At 39.7% G+C, this 26,824-nt stretch overlaps 1 protein-coding gene and 1 long non-coding RNA gene across 2 annotated transcripts in view; one reads left to right on the forward strand and one right to left on the reverse strand.

The window, feature by feature from the left end:
- Nucleotides 1-26,824, forward strand: part of LOC109401821 (serine/threonine-protein kinase 32A) — a 551,348-nt gene that overhangs the window by 99,120 nt on the left and 425,404 nt on the right. The gene's annotated exons all lie outside the window — the stretch shown is intronic.
- Nucleotides 13,261-14,154, reverse strand: LOC115268821 (uncharacterized). The gene is made up of 2 exons (XR_009996052.1): nt 13,943-14,154; nt 13,261-13,859 (listed from the first exon to the last, which is right to left on the reverse strand). It is a non-coding gene; the product is annotated as an uncharacterized LOC115268821 (long non-coding RNA).

Raw genomic sequence — 26,824 nt, forward strand, 5'->3', positions numbered from 1 at the left:
GTCTGCCACTATTGCGTACCTCCAAAATCGGAAACGCAACGCGATGGAGTGAAGGTCGTCTTGGACGACGGGTCCTACCATCAGCCCATCGTTCAGCGATACGCCGGACGACGTGCGACACGAAGCGTCGAACACGACACGAAGCTTTGTCGTCGTGCTATCCGGCTTCAGCACAGCGCGATGCGGTAGATAATATACGGGTTCCTCATCTTTTGCTACTTCTTCCATGTGACCCATTGCCCTATATTCGTTGATGAATTCGAAGTACGCTTCTTTGAACGCAGTGTTGGCTGCAAACCGACGCTCTAGTCCGTAGAATCGTTTGAGAGCGTTGGCCTTGGAGTCCCCCAGTTTCTGAATGACAGCTTCCTTTTTCGGTAGGGTGACTACGAATCTACCAGTTTCGTCTCTGATGGTAGTTCGCTCGAAGATTTCTTCACACGTTGACTCCTCTACTGACAACGTGCCTCCAGTGTGGCAGGATTCGAGTTCCCAAAACTTCGTGAGTAGCTCGTTCAAGTCGGAAACAGTACAAGGATACGAAACGGTTCGTGGTACAGCAATTGAAGATCCGGGTACACGTCCAGAGACGACCCAGCCGAAGACGGTTTCTTGAAGAGTGGGTCCATTATCTACTAGCTTGATTCTTCCATCTGACAGCAAATCGTAGTAATATTCTGCACCGATGATTAGGTCAATCGATCCAGGCTCAAAAAATGTAGGATCGGCTAGCGTAAGATGTTCCGGAATCGCTAGCTGTTGTACATTCACGAACTCAGTTGGCAACTCTGAAGTCAGCTTCGGTAGAACGTGAAGTTGGATGTTTTCCGAATACGGTGATATTCTGAGCGGCCGTAGAGCGACGGTTGCGCTCACCATTCTAGTTGATTTAGTAGACAGACGATCCTCCAATACCGGCGATAGGCAGGTGGTTCGAAGTCCTTCTAGCTTGAGCTTCTGACACAGGCCTCGGGTAATGAAGCAGTATTCGGAGCACGAGTCGAGCAGAGCTCTTGCAAGCTGCACATTTCCGTACTGATCTGCTATGCGCACCAAGGCGGTGGATAGAAGTACTTGACGGGAGGGCGTATGAATACTAACAGGCAGTGAGTTTGTGTGTTGAGAGGGAGTCGGATCTGTGGTGGGTAGTGGGTGTGTACTAGTGCTTGCGATTGGGAATGAGTTTGTGTTTGGTCCTGTGTGTTGACTTGGAGCTGTTTGGTTCTGGGCGTGTGGCTGTGTTTGTTGGTTATTCGCTCTTTGTGTTCGAGTTTGTTCGGGTGGAACGGAGGAACCGGATTGCGACGATACAGCTGCTCCGCCTTCTGAAGCTCCTAAATGAAGAAGCGTATGGTGTTTCCGCTGGCAGTGCCGACAGACACTTCTCGTGCAAAGACGAACAAGATGCGATGAAGAAAAGCAGTTCAAACACAGTCCACACCTCTTCACCTTCTCGTATCGTTCTTGAACCTTCAATTTGAGGAACCGCTGGCACCTGAAGGCTGAATATTGGACATCGATTGTTGGAGGTTTGCACTGCTGGATTACTCACAGACGTCTTGGGTTTGCGAATATCGGTGTAGGAAGATTTTTCTGGAGCGATTGATTGAAGTACGGAGCACTGATTCCGAAGAAATGTCATCAGGTCGTACTTCGGTACGTCCTTGGAGCAATGGTGGGTCTCCCAGTGGCGGAGTGTAGTGGGATCAAGTCTGGAACACACCATATGAACCAGTATTGTGCTCCAGTTAGTGGTCTCCTCACCAATCTTTCCCATCATCAGCAAATGACGATCATACTCGCTGATAAGATGATTCAACGTGTCATAGCTTTCGCGCTTAATCGGTTCAACTGCGAAAAGAGCATCCAGATGCGCTTTGACTATCAGCTTTTTATTCTCGTAGCGCTTCTGTAGAAGATCCCAAGCAATTGCATAATTTGCCGATGTCATCTCCAAGGTTGCGACTTCCTGTAGCGCTTCGCCAACCAGAGAGGATCGCAAGTAGCTATACTTGTCCATGTCGGATAACTGGTGGTTGCGATGGATCAAGCTTTGAAACATGTCACGAAAAGTGACCCATTCTCGTAGACGACCTCCAAAGCTGGGTAATCGCAGTTCTGGAAGCTTCACTGTAGACGTTGGCTTGCTCACCTGCGACGCATCAGAATTCGCTTGGATTGCAGCAGAGGTCCCGAATTTGACGGTTCCTTGAGGGATAACAACGATGATCGCAGTTCGCAGTACACGTCCTCAGTTTCTAGCATCACCTGTGAGGATTGCTTACAGCGTTGTTCGGATAATAACTCCAATTGTGCAGCTTGTTCCTCGAGACTTTCATTGGACTCCGCTACGGACTTCTCATCGATGTCTTCAGTCACTTCTTCAATCCTTCTTCGGAGCTCATAGAACTTCGCCATGGCCGCCTCCAACATCTCCAATCTGGTGTCGATGTGAACATAGTGCCTCTCTCTCTTGAACCTATCGACGAAATTCCGCACACCGTCGAAGGTGTTCTGCAGTTGACGCATTTGCCGCTTTAATTCTTTCAACTCACTCGCCATCTTCACTTATTCACTTTCCAACGTTCGAATTTCAAAATATCACTATTGTCAGTTCAAATGTTGCACAGATCAATTTGAATCAACAAAGCACCAAAGTTCGATAAAAGTCACACTGCGATTGATTCAAACTATTAATAGCATCAAAGCGTACAGATTTTATCACTTTCACTCACTGTTAGCACTAATCCACCGTCGTTCTACGATTCGCGATTCCTCAACGCCCCGCGGGATGACAGAGACCGACTTCGAAAAATGGTTGACAGCAGCAGGGGAACCAACCGAGCGAACAACAAGCCAGAAAAAACGCCACCAGAAACCAAGACCGTCAATCGAGAGGACACAAGAACCACATTCCAGGACAATAATCGCATGCAATTGAAAGATAAACTTCCATTTCATCACACCTTCATTTATTCAAAATGACCCACAATCAATTCGGCGCATATCTCATGCATGATGCCATCACAGACCTCTTTACTCACGGTAATTAATTACTTCCCTCTTGCCTGGTTCATGCCCGTCCTACGTCCGTTGATTGGTGTAGTCCTGCTTCGCTGCTGCATCAGTGATGTACCGGACGTAGGGTCAACGACCAGTCACTACTCCTTCGTCTTCGTATGAAGTTGATCATCAATATTAACTTCTTTTCTCGATCAGCCTAGATAGCTGTGTAGTGTCGGTAGCGATTGTCTCAATTGGCTAAGAATAACACTACGGACCGCCTGTTCCGGTGGTAAGAATCCACCAACAGGTGACCCCTAATTCATGGTGTGATGCGGCTTTATGCTTACCGTGCCTAGGAATGAATGGCTAGGGGGGTCTAATAAAAACCTAACCGCTAACGGAGCCTGTGGAGTACCAGGGCGCCCTCCACAGTATGTAGCCCTTACTGCGCTAATCGGAGCAATGGTGCAGTGGACCTTGTGTTTCTCCGAGACAATCAGCTGCCCTTCTTTAGTCTCACTTGAGGCTAAATAAGGGCGGGATTATGAAGATGTTGTTAAATAGTTTAAATTTTCACCTATATGGTTTCGCATTATGCGATTTACAGTGTATTCTGTGCATCCTCGCCTTTGGCGTTTTCCAATCGATACCGATTTGGTTTTATTGTTGCTGTTCTTTGTTGTGCTGTTGTTGCGAAGAGTTTAATCTTACCTAGTTTGGGTAGTGGCTACGGTTAGGATAGCTCAGATCAATCTTCAGCATAAAAGAACAGCAACGATCAATCTTTGCAGACTTATGCAAAATGGTACAGCCCAAGTGGCCTTGGTACAAGAACCTTACTTTCGTAAGGGAAATTTCTATCTAGGAAACCTTGTGAACCCGGTGTTTGCCACTTTCAGTAAACATGAAATGGCAAACTCGCGTGTCATGCCTCGAGCCTGTGTGCTTGTCAACAACGCAATAGTTGCTACACTCATCTCTGAACTAAGCACCAGAGATGTATGTGCTATCACAATTGATGTATCTGTTGGAAACCTCAACAGGAAATACGTCTATTGTTCTGTGTATTTACCGCATGATGAACCATCCTCTACGGATGCTTTCAAACATGTCATCGCATACTGCACTTCAAAAGGCCTTCCGCTAATTGTTGGCAGTGATGCTAATGCTCACCATATCATCTGGGGCAGCTCAGACATCAACTTGAGAGGCTCCAGTTTGATGGAGTACTTAAGTAGTACAGATCTTGCATTACTTAACATAGGCAACCGCCCAACCTTTATGGTATCTGCTAGAGAGGAAGTGTTAGATATAACGCTTTGCTCTAGCAGAATTAGTCACGAGCTGACCAATTGGCATGTGTAACATGAAGAATCTTTATCTGACCATCGCTATATCTTTTTTGAACTTTTAAATGTTACTTCGCAAACATTGCGTTTCAGGAATCCTCGGTCAACAAACTGGGATCTTTATACTGATTTGGTCGCAGCCAAATTTCATGGATATTCACCATCCATTGACACTCCAAGTGATTTAGATGATGCCGTTGATACTACAACGACTTTCATCATGGAAGCTTTTGAAGAAGCATGCCCTCTACGGTCTGTGAAGATCACAAGAGGAACCCCTTGGTGGAACTCTGATCTGGCGAAACTCAGGAAACAATGTAGAAAGAGTTGGAACAGACGACGTTCGGCTGGTTCGGAGGCTTTCAGGTCGGCTCGCAAGGCCTACAGGAAAGCTCTCCGGTCTGCTGAACGATCCGGCTGGAAAACCTTTGTTCAAATGTTTCCAGCTTGAGTGAAGTCAGTCGGTTAAACAAAATCCTTGCGAAATCTAAGGATTTCCGGGTGAACGAACTTCGTTTGCCAAATGGCGATCTGACTTCCTCTGATGAGGAAGTTCTGGAATGCTTATTCAGCACACACTTACCTGGATGTGTGGATATTACATCTTCGGATGAACCTGATGTCTTTTCTTGTAGTTATGATTCTTTAGCTTCGGCTCGGAGTATTGTAACTATAGAATCGATTGAGTGGGCTCTTAATAGCTTTGCTCCTTTCAAATCTCCTGGGGCAGATGGGATTTATCCTATTTTGCCGAAGGGATGACACTCTGATCTTTTGATGTTAATCTTTTTTGAATCTTTCGGAATCTTTTTGAATCTTTCTGAATCAGTAAAATTCCGACCAAAAAAAATCACAAAACTTTTACTTCAGTGTTTTGTTCGCAATCTGTCAAAAACGTCAAAAACGATCCGTCGCCGACCGACACGACCGACGTCGCCGCCAAAACAAATTAATAAACAGCTGCGTGTTCACCGCGTTAGGATATTAAAATTTTTACGTGAAATTCGTTTAATTTCTAGTGTAGAATACCAAATATTCCGCCGAAAAAGTCCGGAACCGCGAAAAAATCTCGAACTCGATCGATCAAGACTTGATCACTTAGTGAAAACTTAGAACCGGAGTGTAAAGTACCTACTTTGATTCCGAAAACGGGTTCGGCTACATGAGCGAAACAGTAAACCGAATCAGGATTTCACTGCCACAACGGGACCAGATACGCTCCTTCCTCCGTTTATCCCTTCGTCTTTCCCGACCTTTCGAAAAAACTGGTGAGCTTGGTAGGTAAGGAATAAACGAACACAATTTGGAAGCTTCAAGCATTTCCAGGTTTTTTCATAAATTATAACCTACATCTTTTCATAGATAAGACGGTGATACGCCACATGTTTCGGTTTGCTACTGCTTCCTCGGGACATCGCCGCCTCCTTGTCACCTGTGCTCCACATCGTCCACAATCTATGCAGGATTACCATCCGGCATATGTGCAGTATGCCCTGCCCATCGTATCCGTCCGGCTTTGATCAGTTTCCAGACCACAGCTTACCGCAGAGTACAGAGAGCTCATGGTTGATTCTTCACTGCCACACACCGTTCTCCTCGAGTATGGTCCGTATAGTGAGCACCGGGTTTTTAAGCGTTTTTACATGGTACATCAGGTGCGGGCATGAATCGAGGTAAGCAAGATACACTGTAAACGCTCGTTTCTTAGAAGACTACTTTATTGTTATTCTGGCCGAGATTATGACTGAATGATGGCTTGATATCAACTTATATGGTGGCCCCTAGAGACACAACTGTAAAGCCGTAGGTTTTCAGCATTGCCATGTTGAGGGTGACGGGTCCGATTATTGTTTATCATTGAGGAGAGTGCTGTAGGTTGCTAGGTTGCTAACAAGATGCGAGGTGCGTTCACTGCAAGGTAGTTGTATTCATTTGATGATTGGCCGTTTGATTCGATAAACCGATAAACTATGTTACATCTTCAATCTTTGGAGTGGCATAAGCACAGTTATAAACAGACAGCATTTTGTTATTGCATTTTATTATTTTATAATTTATTCAGGGCACTTATCCAGATGAGTTTTCATTCGTGTCCGACAGCATTTTGTGAATTCAAGACCAACAATTGCAAAGGCTGCATCAACATTTTGTTAACAAACATGTTTCTGCCTACTTAGAGCCTTCTGAACTTCACTCACACACCACCACCATTAACAAAAAGTGCAAACATCAAGCTTTATTCGTTAGTACACAGGGTCAAATATTACTCCAAAAAGAAACTAATGCTCAAACATCTTGATTTACTCGATCGAATTTTCATTAGTAGGTGTCAAACTGATAATATTTCTTGAGTTCTTTCCTTGCCAAATATTTGACTCCGTGTACTTCAGGCCTTTGGTGGTGAGATGCGTGAGTGGAACTCAGAAGGCCCTAAGTCGACAGAAACGTGTTTGTTTACGCAATGTTGATACGACCTTTTTTTTGGTCTTGAAATATGTTATTTCCGTGAAGTAATTTACTATTGAACATGAACATTCTGAGTCTTTTTGGATAAAAATGCTTTCATAATAATCTTCATAGACTTGAAATAGCTTGAAATGACTGAGAACTGACATGTTACGTCTTAAAATTGGTCTTTGTAGTGGTTTAATTTGAACAACGGGTTCAGCCTTGGCAAATAAACTGTCACGGAGCTACTACTGAAACTTGAAAAAATTAGCAATCTATATATATATAAAAATGAATTTGAAATCCCTTTGAGGCAACAAAACTCAAGAACGGGTGGACCGATCGGCATGACTCTTGCATGGTTCGATTCGTATTCGTGGTGGCTGTGTTTATATGTACAAAAAGTTACGAAAATCTGCTAGAAAAGTAACAAAATTGAAAAATTTCTATTTTCCATGAGCTGGGAAGGAAATTAACACGATCGAAATTAAATCAATCTAGAGTGCGGTGACGTTATGAGCTCAACAGTTGTCAAACCACCATAGCTGGGCAAGACAACGTTTGCCGGGACAGCTAGTTTAGTATATTTTTTTCTTTATACAGAATAAGGACCACAAACACTTCAGAATTTACATTATTTTATATAAAAATAATTATTTTGTGAAATATAGATTACTAAGTCTTTTCCTTTTCCATACAAAACGGTTCGGTTTGGAATTTAATCCTCTTGCTCTAGAGCACCATCGATTTTCGACGAACTCGGGACAAACGGAATTACCTAGATTGAAATGACGCAATCATTTCTAGAATATGATTGTGATCTCATAAGGTAAACCCAACTGCCAATTACTAGATTAATTACGTACTATTGATTTACAGCTAAAAATTTTTGTTAATGATTTCAATAAATTTGGTCAATTTGCAATAACTTTTGTTCAAGCACTTTTTTTAACTCTTTTTTGGCATAGAAATAGTCGTTCAAATTCGTGGGAAGGAAAGGGTTAATACAGGTGATGTAAATTGAAAATTTCTCAGGTGCGCAGAATATGGGGCTTTCACAGTGCAAGCATTTTTTAAGACTCATGCTGATAAATTTCAATCATTTTATTTAGGATTCCAGTACACAGAGTGAAATATTTGTCCAACAAGAAACCAATGCTCAAACATCTTGTTTGACTCAATCGAATTTCCATTAGTGTCAAACAGATGATGTTTCTTGAGTTCTTTCCTTGACAAATATTTGTCCCTGTGTACTAGCACCCTTAGTCGCTTATTCATTTTATATTATCTCATTATTTTGAAAGCTTGCACTAATCTCACGTATCTAAAAGCAATCCGCTAATCCATTTTTAAATCTATTCCAGAAATTCCATATCACCACTATTAACCATGGCTAGCCAGCTCTAATTTGATTATTTATATTTTATTTTATGTTCTGTATTTATATGTGAATAAATAGTTTTGCTTGGGGGGTAGGAGGGGGCTCGTTTCTATGGGTATTTATCCGAAATTCACTGGAGGGAAAGGGGGGTCTGTTTAAGGAAATAGGTCACTTCTCCAATGAGTTAGTTTTGTAATTCACCAGGTCAAGACATTCTTCAAAGTAATTATGGTTTGTCGTCAAGATACCTTTACTTCATCCTGTCTTGCCACCACGCTTCAACCAACAGAAATAATTAACTTCTGGAGGTCACTGGTCATAATCCATAAGGGAGATGCATAAACAGTTCCTGCAAACGGGTAAGTAAATACATATGTTTAAAGAAAATATTGATTCTGTCTAATTAGTCAACTGTCTTATGTTATAACAGTTCTCGGGACAATCTTATTCTCCGCCTACTTGTTCACCCTGTCCTCTGAAGTTGTTTGGTGACGCACAATACGTCTTCTTAAGAAATAGATCAATTTTCTTTGTAGTTGTTCGTCCTTTTATTCAGAACATGTCGTACAGTTGTTTGAAGACGCACAATACGTCTTCTTAAGAAATAGATCAATTCTCCTTGTGGTTGTTTTTCTTTGTCATCAGAACATGTCTTGAAGAAGGTTCACCAAGTCCTCCGAAGATGTTTGGTGACGCACAACATGTCTTCTTAAGAAATAGACCTTTTTTTTTTGTAGTTCTTCGTTCTTCCCTTTAATCAGAACATGTCGTGAAGAAGGTTCACCAAGTCCTCCGATGATGTTTGGTGACGCACAACACGTCTTCTTAAGAAATAGATCAATTCTCTTTGTAGTTGCTCTTCCTTGAAATCAGAACAAGTCGTAAAGAAGGTTCACCAATTCCTCCGAAGATGTTTGGTGACGCACAACACGTCTTCTTATCTTAAGAAATAGACCAATTCTCTTTGTAGTTGTTCTTGTAATCAGAACATGTCGCAAAGAAGGTTCACGAAGTCCTCCGAAGATGTTTGGTGACGCACAACATGTCTTCTTAAGAAATAGACCATTTTTTTTTTTGTAGTTCTTCTCTTTAATCAGAACATGTCGTGAAGAAGGTTCACCAAGTCCTCCGAAGATGTTTGGTGACGCACAATACGTCTTCTTAAGAAATAGATCAATTCTCTTTGTGTTTGTCTTTCCTTGTCATCAGAACATGTCGTAAAGAAGGTTCACCAAGTCCTCCGAAGATGTTTGGTGACGCACAACACGTCTTCTTAAGAAATAGATCAATTCTCTTTGTAGTTGCTCCTCCTTGAAATCAGAACAAGTCGTTAAAAAGGTTCATCAAGTCCTCCGAAGATGTTTGGTGACGCACAACACGTCTTCTTATCTTAAGAAATAGATCAATTCTCTTTGTAGTTGTTCTTGTAATCAGAACATGTCGTAAAGAAGGTTCACCAAGTCCTCCGAAGATGTTTGGTGACGCACAACACGTCTTCTTAAGAAATAGATCAATTCTCTTTGAAGTTGTACTTGTAATCAGAACACGTCGTAAAGAAGGTTCACCATGTCCTCCGAAGATGTTTGGTGACACAACACGTCTTCTTAAGAAATAGATCAATTTTCTTTGTAGTTGTTCTTGTTATCAGAACACCTCGTAAAGAAGGTTCATCAAGTCCTCCGAAGATGTTTGGTGACGCACAACACGTCTTCTTAAGAAATAGATCAATTTTCGTTGTGGTTGTCTTTCCTTGTCATCAGAGCATGTCGTAAGGAAGGTTCACCAAGTCCTCCGAAGATGTTTGGTGACACACAACACGTCTTCTTAAGAAATAGATCAATTCTCTTTGTAGTTGTACTTGTAATCAGAACACGTCGTAAAGAAGGTTCACCATGTCCTCCGAAGATGTTTGGTGACACACAACACGTCTTCTTAAGAAATACCGTGGAGTGCCCATATTCTGCGCACCTAAGACTTTTTCAATTTCAATCAGCTGTAACAAATTCTAAATCGAACCGATTTGGCTGAATTTTTGACCGCACATAGTCATTAGCTTTGTAGATAACAGAAAAATATAATTCTTATACAAATCACTCAATTTATATGTAAAATTATGAAAATTGTAAAGTGTGTCTTTGTTCCTAATTCTGCGCACCCATTTTTGGAATGTTCCTTATTCTGCGCACTAGTGTTCCTAATTCTGCGCACATGAGAAAAACTGTAAAAAGATAACATATTGTAATGAGAACATGATTCATAGATTAAATTCAATTGAATTCTTCATTTTCAACTTTTATACGACATTACGACCATATTGGAACTTTGCATTCCCCAACATTGATACTACCTACTTTGATTACTGATGAAAGGGAATTTCAATCATAATACACAAAAGGATTTTGTAGCATTAAATAGCATTATCGAATACTTCTACGTAAAGTTTTTTAGTTATCCGCATATGCACATACAAGTAAAATTTACTTTTATTTCTAAAGGCATTATAAACTTTTTCGCCATGACAAGGTGGCACAATTTTTGTTTGCAAACGGAGTTTCTTCCTTGTCTAACTCCAGGGTTTCCATTGTTTAAGAAAATTCCATGTAAACTCACACCGCATTTGACGAATGCTTGCATGATTACATAAAATTTCCCCAGAGGTTTATAGCAAATGTTTAAAACAAGTGGTTAGTCCGGTCACAAACTATCAGATCAAAAATGCAAGAATCGTAAATTAGCCTTCAAAGTTTATAAACTAACTTGTTGAGACGTAATTACATTCACCGGATTGCTAGAAACATATAATATACTAGTTATAACTATGTTGGCATTCATATGATGTTTGTTTATTAATTATATGTTCAAAACTTAGTGTTGAAATGTCTGCGCAGAATTAGGACCAAAATTTAATACCGGTTCCTAATTCTGCGCACCTAAGAAGAACAAGAAGATTAAGCAAGGAAGAAGAAAACTCAATTGTTTTTTGCCGATTCTGATTCCTCGAAGACAGCAGTACAGGATGCGCATGGAAAAGCAGACATTCTCTTCATTATTTATGTCGCAAAATGCTTCAGCTCATGAGGCAACTTTTTAGCAGCTTCGCTAACGGACACAGATTTCAGGCAATTTCCAGTACTTGTAACATCATTTTATTTTTTCACAAAATAATGGTCGTTGATTTCAAAAAATTTTCTTCACAAACTTTTTCATTTCTATTGAAACAATATTCAAAAAATATATTTGAAGCTAATATTGAACTAGCGCCCATGATTTTGTGGTATATTCGCGAAAGTGCGCCGAATTAGGGACTGCGCAGAATTAGGGCCGGTCACGGTAGATCAATTTTCTTTGTAGTTGTTCTTGTTATCAGAACACCTCGTAAAGAAGGTTCACCAAGTCCTCCGAAGATGTTTGGTGACGCACAACACGTCTTCTTAAGAAATAGACCAATTCTCTTTGTAGTTCTTCGTTCTTCCCTTTAATCAGAACATGTCGTGAAGAAGGTTCACCAAGTCCTCCGATGATGTTTGGTGACGCACAACACGTCTTCTTAAGAAATAGATCAATTCTCTTTGTAGTTGCTCTTCCTTGAAATCAGAACAAGTCGTAAAGAAGGTTCACCAATTCCTCCGAAGATGTTTGGTGACGCACAACGCGTCTTCTTAAGAAATAGATCAATTCTCTTTGTAGTTGCTCTTCCTTGAAATCATCAGAACAAGTCGTTAAGAAGGTTCACCAAGTCCTATGAAGATGTTTGGTGACGCACAACACGTCTTCTTAAGAAATAGATCAATTTTCGTTGTGGTTGTCTTTCCTTGTTATCAGAACATGTCGTAAGGAAGGCTCACCAAGTCCTCCGAAGATGTTTGGTGACGCACAGCACGTCTTCTTAAGAAATAGACCAATTCTCTTTGTAGTTCTTCGATCTTCCCTTTAATCAGAACATGTCGTGAAGAAGGTTCACCAAGTCCTCCGAAGATGTTTGGTGACACACAACACGTCTTCTTAAGAAATAGATCAATTCTCTTTGTAGTTGTACTTGTAATCAGAACACGTCGTAAAGAAGGTTCACCAAGTCCTCCGAAGATGTTTGGTGACACACAACACGTCTTCTTAAGAAATAGACCAATTGTCTTTGTAGTTCTTCGATCTTCCCTTTAATCAGAACATGTCGTGAAGAAGGTTCACCAAGTCCTCCGAAGATGTTTGGTGACGCACAACACGTCTTCTTAAGAAATAGATCAATTCTCTTTGTAGTTGTTCTTGTAATCAGAAAATGTCGTAAAGAAGGTTCATCAAGTCCTCCGAAGATGTTTGGTGACGCACAATACGCCTTCTTAAGAAATAGAACAATTCTCTTTGTGGCTGTCTTTCCTTGTCATCAGAAGATGTCGTGAAGAAGGTTCACCAAGTCCTCCAAAGATGTTTGGTAATAAAAGCTTGCCAAGAAGGTTCACCAAAGTCCTGTGAAGTTTGTTAGCAATGCACATACTATTGTGCTCATTCTGCGAATGTAGTGACATGAGAAAAGTCGGAGTCGTATATCGAGGTGAGAATTCTCGACTCGAATGAGGTGACTCTCCATTTGATTTACACGGCGAGTCACCTCATTCGAGTAGAGATCTCTCACCTCGATATACGACTCCGACTTTTTTCACGTCACTCCATTCTCAGAATGAGCACATATATCAATTCTCTCCTAGTCCTAGTCCTGTAAAGTATGCCAAACAAAAAGTGACAACTACTTCATTGCTACCTGTATTTGAGTTTCTCGGTTACGTCCCTAAGCAAGAATGAAACGCACGGATGCTGAAACACCAACAAGTAACGATAACTTTCAGTAGTTTCCTTGAAAGGCCTCGAAAACAATAGTTGTTTACTCTTAAAGACACTCCGTCCATGGAGACCAGTAGCAATCAACCCAGTACTGAGTCCAATAAAAAGCATTTTCCATTCGACGTAGTTTTAACGAACCAAATCCAACAAGTAACAAGCCCAGCGCACACCTTGTTAAAGAAAACATACAGCATGATTGATGCGAGTTTTGTGATATTTTTGAATTGTTTGTAATAAGTCAGGTTTATTCACTTGATACTTGCTTGATTTAGTTATATTTCGAAGTTCAGATCTCTGTCCATCTTGATTAATTACCTCTCACTTGTTATCCTGGTGATTTACTTGTTTATCTCGGACTTGGTAACAGCATGGCACCCTGAGCGATGGTTTACTCCGGACAGCAGATTTTTCAGCTTCTCGTAATTTCAAACGGCCAACTACAAGTGACGTGAAATGGTTCTGGACTTCTAGTTATCACGGGCGGCCTTTCCAATCAATTCAAGAGCTTGAGCAGACAGATATTTCAGCCAAATAGAGGGAGGCGCCGGCACTGTGTGTTCAGCTGCCTTTCATGAGGGACGGTGAGTCCAACCAACTGCAAAGATTCACATTTTTGGCATTCTCCGTTGTTGCATGATGGCTGCGGCAGTCACACCCTCACAGGTCGAGGATACTCCGGGAAGCCTTTCCTGGAACTTTATCGGATTCGTGACCTTGCTAATGTCGGATCCGAACGGCTGGTGGAGACGGCGCAATCGGTCGCGACGGACGGACCAACACAGATCCTTGTCGCCGCGAAGCACCACTGACGGCAAACTAATTGCGTTCAATTGGTCGCCGGTCTGAAATATAATTTTCTTTTTCAATTAGTGTGTTTACTAACATAAATTATTTAAAATATCATAAAATTAATTAAAATACCTACCTACTCAAACTGAAGATCATTAAAATTAATGAAAAATTTCCGATCCCTCCGATCAGCGATTAGCGTCGTCCGAAACCAAAACAAACACTGAACGAAATGAATCAGTTATTTTGATATGACTGACGGGCGCCCGTTTTTTATTAATCCCGCCGAATCATTTTGAATCTTTTCGAATCTTTTTGAATCTTCTGAACTGATTCCAAAAAGATTAGAGTGTCACACCCCCTGTATTTTGCTTCAGAAGGGATTTGATTATTTCAAACATGTTTTGAAAAAACTACTTGTTTGCAGTTTTGCTACAGGGTATATTCCCAAACCCTGGAGGGATATTACTGTAAAGTTTATTCCGAAAGTGGGTCGTGCGTCGTATGAAGAAGCAAAGAGTTTCAGACCTATCAGTTTGACCTCTTTTCTTCTGAAATGCTTAGAACGCATTGTGGATCATCACATCCGTGATGTTCATCTGGCCAACGTGCCTCTTCATGTGAACCAACATGCCTACCAATCTGGTAAGTCCACTGTGACTCTTTTACACAAGGTTGTTTACGATATCGAGAAAGCATTCGCTCAAAAGCAATCTTGTTTGGGTGTTTTCTTAGATATCGAGGGTGCCTTTGACAACGTGCCTTTCGATGCCATATTGGAAGCCGCACGAAGTCATGGTATATCTCCAATGATTTCCAATTGGATTCACCAAATGCTCAAAAACCGATATCTCTTCTCGACATTGCGTCTAGCAGGGATTAGGAAATTGAGTGTTTGTGGATGCCCTCAAGGGGGAGTCTTTTGTGGAATCTCGTAGCAGATACGCTATTGAGGCAACTCAATAATAGCGGTTTTCCTACTTATGGTTTTGCCGACGACTACCTAACATTGTTAGTTGGTAAGTGCATCAGCACCCTTTTCGACCTGATGCAAAACGCCCTTCAGGTAGTTGAGGGTTGGTGTCGCCAATATGGCCTTTCGGTTAATCCGAGTAAAACATCTATTGTTCTTTTCACGGAAAAGCGAAACCGTAATGGCGTTCGACCTTTGCGTCTCTTTGATTCTGAAATCGATGTGACTGAACAGGTAAAGTACGTTGGAGTCATTCTTGATTCCAAGCTTTCCTGGACACCTCACATTGAGTTCAGAATCAAGAAAGCTTGTATGGCCTTCGGGCAATGCCGGCGTACTTTTGGTACAACTTGGGGTCTAAAACCCAAGTATATCAAATGGATTTACACAACTGTGGTTCGGCCAATATTGGCTTATGAATGTCTTGAGTGGTGGCAAAAGGGTGAAGTGAGAACGGTCCAATCAAAATTAGGCCATCCCCAAAGGATGTGCTTAATGGCGATGTCTGGAGCGTTCTCTTCAACTCCCACGGCAGCGCTCGAAGTTCTCTTTGACGTTGCCCCACTACACATTCATCTCAAACAAGAAGCCCTTTCTTGCACTTACCGGTTACGGGTACTCGGTCTACTAGAGGAAACTCCTGTGAACCGCACATCAACACACACCTCGTTGATTTCACTTTTGGTGAATTGGGACAAAATTGTCATTGCTCCAAGTGATCTTACAATTGCTTGTAATTTTCCATATAGGACATTTTCCACGAAATTCCCTTCCCGGGAAGAGTGGACATCCGGATATCTGGAAAGAAGTATTTCAGACGGCATCGTATGTTACACTGATGGCTCCCTTCTCGAAGGTCGAGCAGGTGCCGGTGTTTATTCTCGTGAGCTAAGGCTATATCAGTCTTATTCACTTGGTAGACACTGCACCGTTTTTCAGGCCGAAATCTTTGCTCTTATGTGCGGAGTGCAATCAGCACTTCAGCAGCACGTAATGGGCAAAGTAATATACTTCTGTTCAAATAGCCAGGCTGCTATTAAAGCACTTGCTTCGGCCAACTCCAGGTCGAAGATAGTTATCGCTTGTCGAACTCAAATCGAGGAGCTGAATTCAGCAAACGCTGTTCACCTTCTATGGGTACCTGGTCATTCTTCCATCGCTGGAAATGAATTGGCTGATGAGTTAGCTCGCTCTGGAGCATCACATGACTTCATTGGCCCTGAGCCAGCTATTCCGATATCGAAGTGTTGGATTAAGCTTCAGATTCACACCTGGGCTGTCACTCAACACAGACAATATTGGAATAGTTTGGAGTCATGTCGTCAAACCAAATTGTATAGTGCTGAGCCATCTCTACGGGTGGCGAAGTATCTAACTAATCTGTCTAAGCAGAATTGCAGCATGCTGGTCAAAGCATTGACTGGCCACTGCCGACTCAGCTATCACATGGCGAATATTCAGCAAGCTGATTCATTTGCCTGTGATAGCTGTGAATCCGATTATGGAACTTCGAATCATTTGATATGTAACTGTCCAGTTTTCGCGCAACTGCGTTTCCGAGTATTCGGTAAACACTTATTAAGTGAAACTGACTTCAGAAACCTGAATCTTCAGGATATTCTGTTGTTCTTAACCCGCTGTGATAAAGAGCTATAGGCTCTCTTTCGCTTTATGCGTTATTACAGTGCCCTTTTCAGGGCGCTGTTTGAACCCATTGTGGTACGCTTGTGCGTTAGTACCCTCTTCCAGGGTATTTTTCCTATTTCCCTACCTGTCCCTATCCCCATCCAAATTCTTTTTCCTTCCTTTTCCCTCAGGTAGATGATGAAATAGGCTGTTATTTTGGCGATGGCACAAATGTCCCAAATGGAGGATAACGTGCCTCTGGAGCCGGCCTTCTGATACCTGATACCTGATACGTCCGTTGATTGGTGTAGTCTCGCTTCGCTGCTGCATCAGTGATGTACCGGGCGTAGGGTCAACGACCAGTCACTACTCCTTCGTCGAACGTAGTTGCAGAATCACGATGGCCGGCTCCTAGGCTCCAACCCGTCGACGATGGCGGCTTCCTTCGTCACTCACTTTGCGCGATGGCCGGTACCAACGCCACTCACTCACTATTGTCCGCGCACTGCTGTACACAGAGTTCAACGCGCTTCACTTGACCGATCTTCACGGGTGTCTCCAGATCCAACGGTCCGCCGGTCCTAAATCCGGTTCGAAGGACCAAAATGTTCTTACCGGGACCGCTGGAGATTACCCAGGATTCGGACTTGTGGGGAAAATCGTTTGAGCACTGGACACACGCGGCGTAGGAAAATCGACAAACACTTTTATTGCAACGATTTAGAACAAAACTACAACGTTTATTAGAGCTCGACGGATTATATTAAATTGCTGTTTTGATGCTCATGCGCGCGAGATCGAGAGCTAACTGACTGCCCTGAGTATATAAAGCGATACCCTAGGGTCAGTGTGGTGAATATACGCGCGAATACAACCGATCGCGATCGATTCGGTTCCACGACAAGCTACCTGGACTATGCGAGACAATCTGATGATAATAATGAGGGTAAAAGAGATATCGATCCTCTGATCGTGTGGAACATGTTAGGGGTACTAGTAGAGCTACTCCTAAACAAATACAAATAACCATTTTTTCATATTAAAACTTTTTATCGAGTCTCGACTTACATTCAAATAGGGCCTATGAAAAAATGGAACACATGCAAATGATAAATTATATCACGGAAACTGCTTGTTTGATCGGAAAGGTGTCTTCGGCAAAGCTGTAGATTAGTATATGGCGGCTCTCATAAAAATACACATTGAAAAATTTACGAAGTTTTTCTTCCAAAAAAATTGAATTTTGTTACTAAAAATGAAATCTCTCAAAAAGCTATTTTTTACCTTCGTGATTTTTTTGCGAGAATGAAGTTCATTCTATAAGCTACCATCTGTGAAAAAAATCATAATGGTAAAAAAATGTACAAAAAAGTTATGACACTTTGAACATTTTCGGTTGTGTGTTTTTTTTAGAGTGTATGACGAATTTCACGCAAACTCGATTTCGGGGTTGGCAGCACCCGATCAAAATTCATTGGCATTTGGTGGGTATGAAGACTGTGTATTTTGAAGCATTTTTGCATGCTTTGTTTTTTCAATTTATCTAGACCGATTCAATTTTGATCGTTTTTTTATTCAATGTAACTTAAAAATGACATTACCTACATGAAAGTATGGATGACTTTTAGATAATCGTGTGAACTTTCATAATATTGAAAAATTCCTACACGCTAAACAAGTTAAAAAATGCAAATAAGATAAAATATTTCAAGTTACAATACATGTAACTTCTTTTATAATTAAAAATATTCTAATGAAAGACAATAAGATTGTCCAAAAGTTTGCCATATATCACAAGAAGAAAAGCTCTTCTAAAGTAGCATGTTGGCGTAGCATTATTGTCAATTTTTGACAGCTCCTCTCCTCTCTTAGTATATTCTCCCATACCTAATAGATGGCTCGTAGCAATATCATAAACTCCCCATCCAGTGCGTTTTTTACAGATATTTTCATACATTAATTTAAACAGTTTGATTCACAAATCTATCTATGGCCGAGTATTTTTTTATTCTCTTTTTAATAAGAAAACTGTTCAGTTGAAATTGGACTGTTAGTTGATTCTCTGAAATTGGTACAAAACAATGGAATTTCTGTGTAACAGATCTGTTTCAAAGGAAAATCCTTAATAATATACTTTGTATTAGACAGATTTATAATTGAGGGGCCCAGATGCAAAGGGTGTAACAGTCAAGAACTCGAGCATATACTGTGTCTGCCTCAAAACACCGTCGAAATTAAATAAACTTTAGCACAAAAGCTCGCGATCAGCTCGGGCAACCGAGTTCATTGTGTCTGACTCAAAACACCATCGAAATTAAAATTTCAAATGAATTTTTAGCACAAAAGCTCGCGATCGGCTCGGGCAACCGAGTGAACTCGAGTGAATTGATGAAATCTTAAATATTTGTATAAGACGGTGGTAAGCGTGAAAACTTTTTATTAAACTACTACTTCCATTTGATAAACTTAGCTAGGCGCTATTGTATTGGAGATCGCGATGATACCGTGAATGATGAAATGATATTTTAAAACGAGACAGGTAGTCAGGTGTGGGTTCGAAAGTTTATTGAGGAAAAAAGACAGAACTTGACAGCTTAATCCAAAACGACTAACTTCCTCCAAAGATCGCGTAAGTGTTTGTAAATCTTTAGGTCAAATGAGCCTAGTTAATTTCCTTACACGAATATCTCGTCCATTTTCTAAATTTCGCTTGGAGCTCTACAGACGTGCCTTCCCAAGTAACAATTTCAATTCCTTTTAGATTTGAATATTTTTATGGAAGCTTTATCACAGCATGACCAATTCATGGAACATTTGTAATTGTTTTTATCAAGAGAAAACAATCTTCGTTCGTTTGCGGTTTTCAAGTTGTCCTCAAGTTAGTTTTGAAATTCACGCATAAAACAACTGGATTCACAAGAGCATTTAATCTCATAATAAGTTTTAAGCCGTATTTGAAGTAATTTTTAACACATTGCATCAACATATTTTATTAAAGTTTATGCTTCGTTTATTCAAGTGCATTTCATCTGACTAATCCTCCTTTAAAAATATCTTGAAACCTTCTATTCTTGAGCTAGAGCCATTACTCTAGAACAAGAACTATGCGAAATAATAAGACAACGTACTATTTTATCAACCTAAATAATGAATGCAACAAATTGGTTGAAAAATCACGTTCTCATGCAAATATAAACACTTAAACATTTTTGCTCACTGATAATTTAGCTATTCTGGTTCTTAAAAGTAACCATATCAACAAAATAATGATTTTACAGCCAATCAAAAACGCGAGTAGCTGGCTGCTGTCCTCCTGCCTTCAACCAGTTATTCACACAGGCCACAACTATACGAATCGAAAATTAAACGGATACTTACTGTGACTCTTCTCATACTCATGCTAAATAGTGTTATTTTAGTAAGTTGCACTTAATTATTTAACGCAAAAACACACAAAACTATAATATAATTACAGGATGTACGTGAAATGTACAGAAACAACTTTCTAGCTCCAAAAAGGTAAACAAACAATTGTCAAGGACTGTTACTCTTGAATAAAACAAATAAGTTTCATTTAAGAATAACAAATCTGCCTTAAGATCATCACTAGTAAAACAATCTTCAATAAATGCTGTAGATTTCATGCAAGGCAACTTGGTTCAATCATTGTTTTGAGGTGGTTTGGATTAAAGGTAATAACAATTGATGGCGGCTGCATGAGTTTTGTTCGCTTGGAACGGCAGCCATGTTTAGAAAGAATTGAAAAAGTGGCGTAGCCTTTTGTTTTTATAGGAAATTCATGTCTTCGTATATTAATGATTGATATTATTTTTGAGGCGCTTTGTTATTTTTGTATGTTTTGAGTGGCATATCAACGAAAAAGTGGATATGGCACGAAATTTTGTGATTCCCTGTCATCAATGATCTGTCAGGCAATTTAAATATTTTAGCCATTTCAATTTGATGAAAATTAATTCGTAGTTCAATTAACATTTCATCTATGAAAGAAAACTAGTTCGCATCTGCGTAATGCTTAGGTAAAAGATTTCATTTATTATGCACTTTTAGCAACTTGGGGAAGACAGCCAGAAGATCAACATGCCTCAAGCTATTCTTGATAAAGTTTTATGAAGTTCTTATAATCAATCATCAGTAAAACTTCATAAATACAACTAGTTTCAAAGCAGTCTTCAAAAGCAGCCTTGGAGATCTCCTGAAGAGTGGGCCAGATTCGTCTTATGGATATTTTATGCCTGTTTTATCTCAGATTTGCAGAACAAAGAGCTTTATTGCCAAGTTTTATTATTCTATCTTAGAAATTACTTCAGGATTGCCACAAAAGTATAATTGTTACTTGGGTTAGCAAGTTGTGAAAAAGTTAGCATAAACCAAGAGCTTCTTATTAAAATCTTTAGATAGCACAGTTATATTTATTTATTTATTCTTCTTTGTCTTCAGTATAAACTGCACAGACTGCTTCTTAAAAACTAAGTGATAATATTTTCGCTACAAAAATCAAAACACCTAACGTTCTGCTAAAATAGATGAAGATCACAACCTGTTCAAACAACACAATCTACCAATCATTACACATATATTGGAACATGAACATTTTTATCTGAGTGCAAGAATACTAATTACATCAACAATCATTTAACTTTTTCGTTTTTGGACATACATAACAACAAACATTATAATTTAATTGTACATAAAACCAGTTATCCACAACATTTTTTAAATTTTCATATTGGTTTCCATGCAATCCTTGGTCGCTCATAAAATTCTCTATACATTACACCTACAGGCCACGTACTCGCTTGCAACGCCTTTTTCCTATATTGATCGTGAAGCATTACTCTAAGAGCACCGCCACGGGAGTCCTCATCGCTATCCCTATTATACCGCTCCTTTTCGGGTGCTATTTTAGGTTAGCACCCCACTTTTCCACCGGTGGTTTCTATTTTGAGTTTAGGGACTCAAAAACATATTGATTTTCCACCGTGCGTTGCTAAAAGTGGTCCTTACTTAAAAGTAGGTAAGTGCATTGTGGTTTCGCAGCGCTGCGTCCGTCTCGCTTTGATTCCACTGCTGTTCATTTTACACACCGCTTTTCACTTCAAAATGCAAACAATAAATAAAAAAGCGCAAACTGTAAATAAAGAAAGTGACGCAATCAGAATAGCAACTCCAGTGCAAGAAATGAGCTCTGAAATGAGTCCTCAGTTTTTACTGGACGTAGTACAAACTGAAACAAATTAAATATGTCCTTATGACTTTTGATGAATCCTGCATAAAATCACAAAGACATAAAGGGTCACAGACAAGCCCACGTAACACTTCTAACATTTCATCACAGACAAGAAGTCTCCGGTCTCCCTCTAGCCATTTCTTGTCGTTTTATTTTTTAAATAATATTTAAATACTACAATACTCTCAGTTCAAGTCAGTCTTGTTAGAATTTTCTGGACACTGCGTACCGTTGTACAGGAATCACACTCGTATCACATGTCTGTCCGGGGTATAAAAGGACTGAGTTTGGCCAATAGAGTGGCCAATCATAAACTAGGTGACAATAGTGAGCGAATGTAAAACTTGAACAAAAACACTGCGAGTGCCACAGATGGGCAGTTGACCAACTATTAATTTTTTAAATAAAACCGTTGAATCGGTGTACGTGGGAATTACTAGTGTTGCGTCTGTTTGTTTGTGATAGGGTTCTGGAAAACATCTAGTCACGTAAGACAAAGTGCATCAATATTCATCTCTTGGTTTATTGATCCACTGCTGTTTATTTTCCACACCACTGCTCAGCTCACTTCACCGCAAAATATAAATAAAGAAAGTGACGTCACACAAACCATCGGAATAGCAACTCAGTGCAAGATTTGAGTGGGTCCCCAAATGTGGAAACCCATCGCTAATCCCATGTCGCGTCCTTTTTTTTCATTCCCGTTTAGATACCGCCGGTGTGAACATGGGTCCCTATTCAGGGCCCGGAAATAGGGATAGGGACCCAGATAGGGACTCCCGTGGCGGTGCTCTAAACGATGCATAGTCGCAATTATCTTTTTTCCATCTCGATACAAGTTTAATGATGCCGATTGAATTACTTTCATCTATCCCTAGCGATTGCGATACCATAGTGCTTATCTCATCCTCTGCCACTCGTCCGTCGATATTTGTTAAAAACAAAGAGAACGTATCTTCACTCTGACACATACGGTTCATTTTTGATGAATGTGTAAGAGCCGATTGTTTTGCGTTAAGGCTTGTGTCGATTCGGGAACCCTTTTGTAGCTTCTGGCAGCGAATTGGCGTGGATTGGCTTGGTGCTGATTCCATGAGGTTCTGCGATAGTTGTGAAGCGTTTGCTGATATAGTCTGCGATGCGTTCGTTGACATCAACTGCGGGCGCGTTTCTTTGATATCGACTGCGGAAATCATTTGCGTTAGTTCAGCGATCTTCGATGTGATGACATCTAATCCCCCGGAAATTGATCGGAGTACGGTTTCTTCTTGGTGGCTTGATGCAGGTTGTTGTTTACGTTGGCGATCACGGAATTCGGTTACACAGTCATTGCATAGCCATAAGATATTTCCTGATAGGCAATACACGCTTGTCTCCGTAAGACCAACACATGCAGCGTGAAATGTTCTATAACACTTTCCTTCACAAACAACGAACAAGTCGGTTTTACAGTCCACTGTTTGCACACATTTAGGGCAAGACATGGTATCAAAACAATTAACAATAATGAGTTGATTGAATCGAATGATACGCTCAGGCTAAGAAATATTTCACGTTTCTCGGTGTTTTAACGTAGTTTAAACTTGTTTCAAGTATCGACGATCAACTTAACAGTGAATCAATTATATCAATTTTCACTTATGGCGATTTTAAGCAGCGTATTTACGGAGCTATTATGCAATATTTCAACGGAGTGCGGAGAATACGTCAACAAAACCCGACACGCGTTATGCGATTCCATATAAGTGTAAAGATATAAAAAGGTTTCTGAAAATAAGAGTTATTACAAGTTTATAGAAATCTTTTGTACAAAAAGTGAAATTACGGTCTCTAAAAAGGTGAATCACGTGTAGTTGAGTTTTCACCTTATAGAAGCCGTATTTTTTGTGAAACCTAAAGCTGAAGATGCAGCAGGCGCGAATTAAGACGGAAGAAAAGCCACCACGTGGCGCCCCCAATCCGGGTGGAACGGTGCGACCTGGAGCAATCGTGCTTGATGGACCACGTGACGGTGATTTCGCCGTAACTACGTCACGGTTGAGATTTGGCCATATGTGTAGAACAATTTTTTTCCCCATTTATGATCCTCTATCACCCTTTAAAAAGTTTGCACTCAGGAACCTAACACCCTGTATAAGCTCCATACATTTTGTATGGGATGAAAAATTGATGAAAAACTTCGAAGCTCATTTACTCGAAAGTGGTTTTTTGTCACGGGCTTCAAATATATAAAGCTATTTTTTTATTCTTCAATCACCTAACCTAATTTACAGCTCTATTGTCCACTAGGGCACTGCGTGAGCGATTCCAATTGGAAGCTGTACATATACTATGTACAGCGCCTAAATGTGTTCTATTTCAATTCTACTACATCGAACTGGATGCCGTTGCACTGCTTTCACTTTCTACCCTGGTTGTTCCTTTTTTCCAGTCCGATTGGAGGTCCATTATGAGTTGCCGTTCGCCGATGTCCAAGTATCCGGGCTCATTTGAGCCATGGGCTCAGAAGAGGGTCAGTGTCAGCTGCTCTCAGGGGGAAAGAGCAACTGACGAAAGTGCCGGGGATGGGATCGAACCCATGACCATCTGCTTATGAAGCAAACGTGTAGCCACTACGGGCCCCGGCAATATATATATATAATGCTATGTTCAATATTATTATGTGAATATGTCAATATGTCAATATTATGATGTGAATCTACGTATAAAAATACCCAAAAATTGGTTTGACTCAAAAAAAAAAATATCATTTTTTCAGATAATGGCAATTTAATGACTTTGACCTATTTCGAATGGTATTCAAAATGATATTTTTTATTCAAAATTATTCATGCCTGTTATGTTTTTTGGATTCTGAAGGAATGCTGGAACCATTATTGTATGAGTTATTCGATGAGTTTATTAGAAAACCGGTTTTCCTTAAAAGTGCTTTTCTTTTGCTATATATGGGGAACTTTAAGATAATTGTATTCATAACTTGTGATGCACATGGGGGGGGGGGGGGGGGGGTTGTTGCTTCTGGGTTTTTGGTTCTCTGAAATTGGACTTTATTCAACTTTTTAAGCCGAATGCACTAGTTTTTACGTAAATATACCTAAACTAGATGAGCTGCATCGATATTTTTCGAATTTCATTTCACAAATGGGCATGTTTTGACTTTAATTTCTTTTAGAATTTATTTTAGCGTGTTGGAATCGATTTTTCAATATTTTTTTTACATGAAAGTTCCCACAATTTTCTAAAAATTGGCTATACATTGCCTTTTTGTCATGTTTTTTTTAATGCTAACTTGATTTCAAAAACTTAAGCCCCTTTCAAATATTAGTCTAGATAAATTTTGAAAAAGAAAGCAAAGCATGCTTAGTTTTTTAAAATACATAGTCTTCATATCTTCCAAATGCCATTGGATTCTGAGCGGGTGCTGCCAACCCCGAAATCGGGTTTGCGTGAAATTCGTCATACACTCTAAAAAAACACAACCGAAAATGTTCAAAATGTCATAACTTTTTTGTACATTTTTTTACCATTATGATTTTTTTACAGATGGTAGCTCATAGAATGAACTTTATTCTCACTAAAAATCCCGACGGTAAAAAATAGCTTTTTGAGATATTTCATTTTTAGTGACAAAATTCAGTTTTTTTAGAAGAAAAACAAAATATTTTTTTCAATTTGTATTTTTCTGAAAGCCGCCATATACTAATCTACAACTTTGCCGAAGACTCCTTTCCGATCGAACAAGCCGTTTCCGTGATATATTTTTTTTATTTGCATATGTTCCATTTTTTCATAGGCCCTATTTGAAAGTTAGTCGAGAAATAAGATGCACTTTTGATATGAAAAAATGGTTTCTCACATAAAATGGAATAGTATAAAATAATATCAAGTAGATTAAAAAACATCGATCAAAATCGATTCGTGCTGGTGCGTGGAAAGCCTTTTGAGTTTTCCGGGAAAATAGGCGACCCTGATTTTTTGTCAATTTTTTTTTGTTCATATATCCATGAGCCCTGCCTGTGGAAATTTTTCATGAAGATCTGAGACCTTTTGTCCCAATTTGTACGATAATAAAAAAAATCCCCTACTGTTAAATGATTTTCAAACAAAAAAAACTCCCTCCATATTTTTCAATCTTTTTTGAAAATCGTCGTTATTTTCATGAAATTTTTTAGGAATTTAGATGGAACTTTTTCAGATTTTTTTTAATTCTGAAATATTTTGAATAATGTTAAGAAATTTTATAAAGCTTTCTAATTGAAAGAGTTGAGTTGCTTGTCATTTTTCAATTTATAAAATTCCACTTTGATCAGCAGACAACTTGAAAGTAACATTGCAGATTCTTTAGGAATTTCATTTTTTTTCAACACTACTTAAACTGTTTTTTTTTGAAAATTAATCTAAAGTTTGATGATTTACTAGGAGTACTCTAAGAACTCTTCAGTGATATATTCTTTAATTATTTATTTAGGTTTGATTATGGCTCATACCAATGGTGATACGTCAAATTGACAAAGCTAAATAAAACTGGGGCATTTGTCACAATAGATCTAAAAACTGGTCGCAGTGACTTACATGCCCAACAAGGAATAAATCAATAAAACAACAATAGTTTCTAGACGATTAAGTTTTGATTGAATATTTTTTTTAATAATGATGAAATGAGTCGAAGAAATCTTCCATCCCCTCGTTTGTAATAGGGTAAGTGTACCAATTATGGCTATAGTACCAATTATTCGCCATAGTTAATTTTCACCCTTTTACGATGCAAATCAACAAAAAAAAATGTGAGCAACAGATCACGTTCACAAAAGATAGTCGCACTCATTTAAACATTTTCATCAAATCATGGTAGAAATAAATCATTTTCCTTGAAATTTCGGCTTCCTTGCATCCTTTTTCGTCATAGTGTACCACTCATGGCAAACCCCATAAGGAATGCATGCAAATAGTGCGAAAAGGAACCGAAGTTAAAAAATGTTACCATAACTGGTACAGGGTTCCTTTCATTGGCACACGCAGTAATCAATACTAAAAGTAAGGGTGGGGGGCATAGACAAGTTCAATAACAATACCATTTAATCTGGGATGATTCTTTGGTTTATTAATGAATGACATATATCTTCTTCGATCGTTTCCGAAGAATTCCTGATAGGAATTCCGAAGAATTCCTG

This window comes from Aedes albopictus, chromosome 1 (genome assembly GCF_035046485.1).
Source record: "Aedes albopictus strain Foshan chromosome 1, AalbF5, whole genome shotgun sequence".
NCBI classification, from domain to species: domain Eukaryota; kingdom Metazoa; phylum Arthropoda; class Insecta; order Diptera; family Culicidae; genus Aedes; species Aedes albopictus.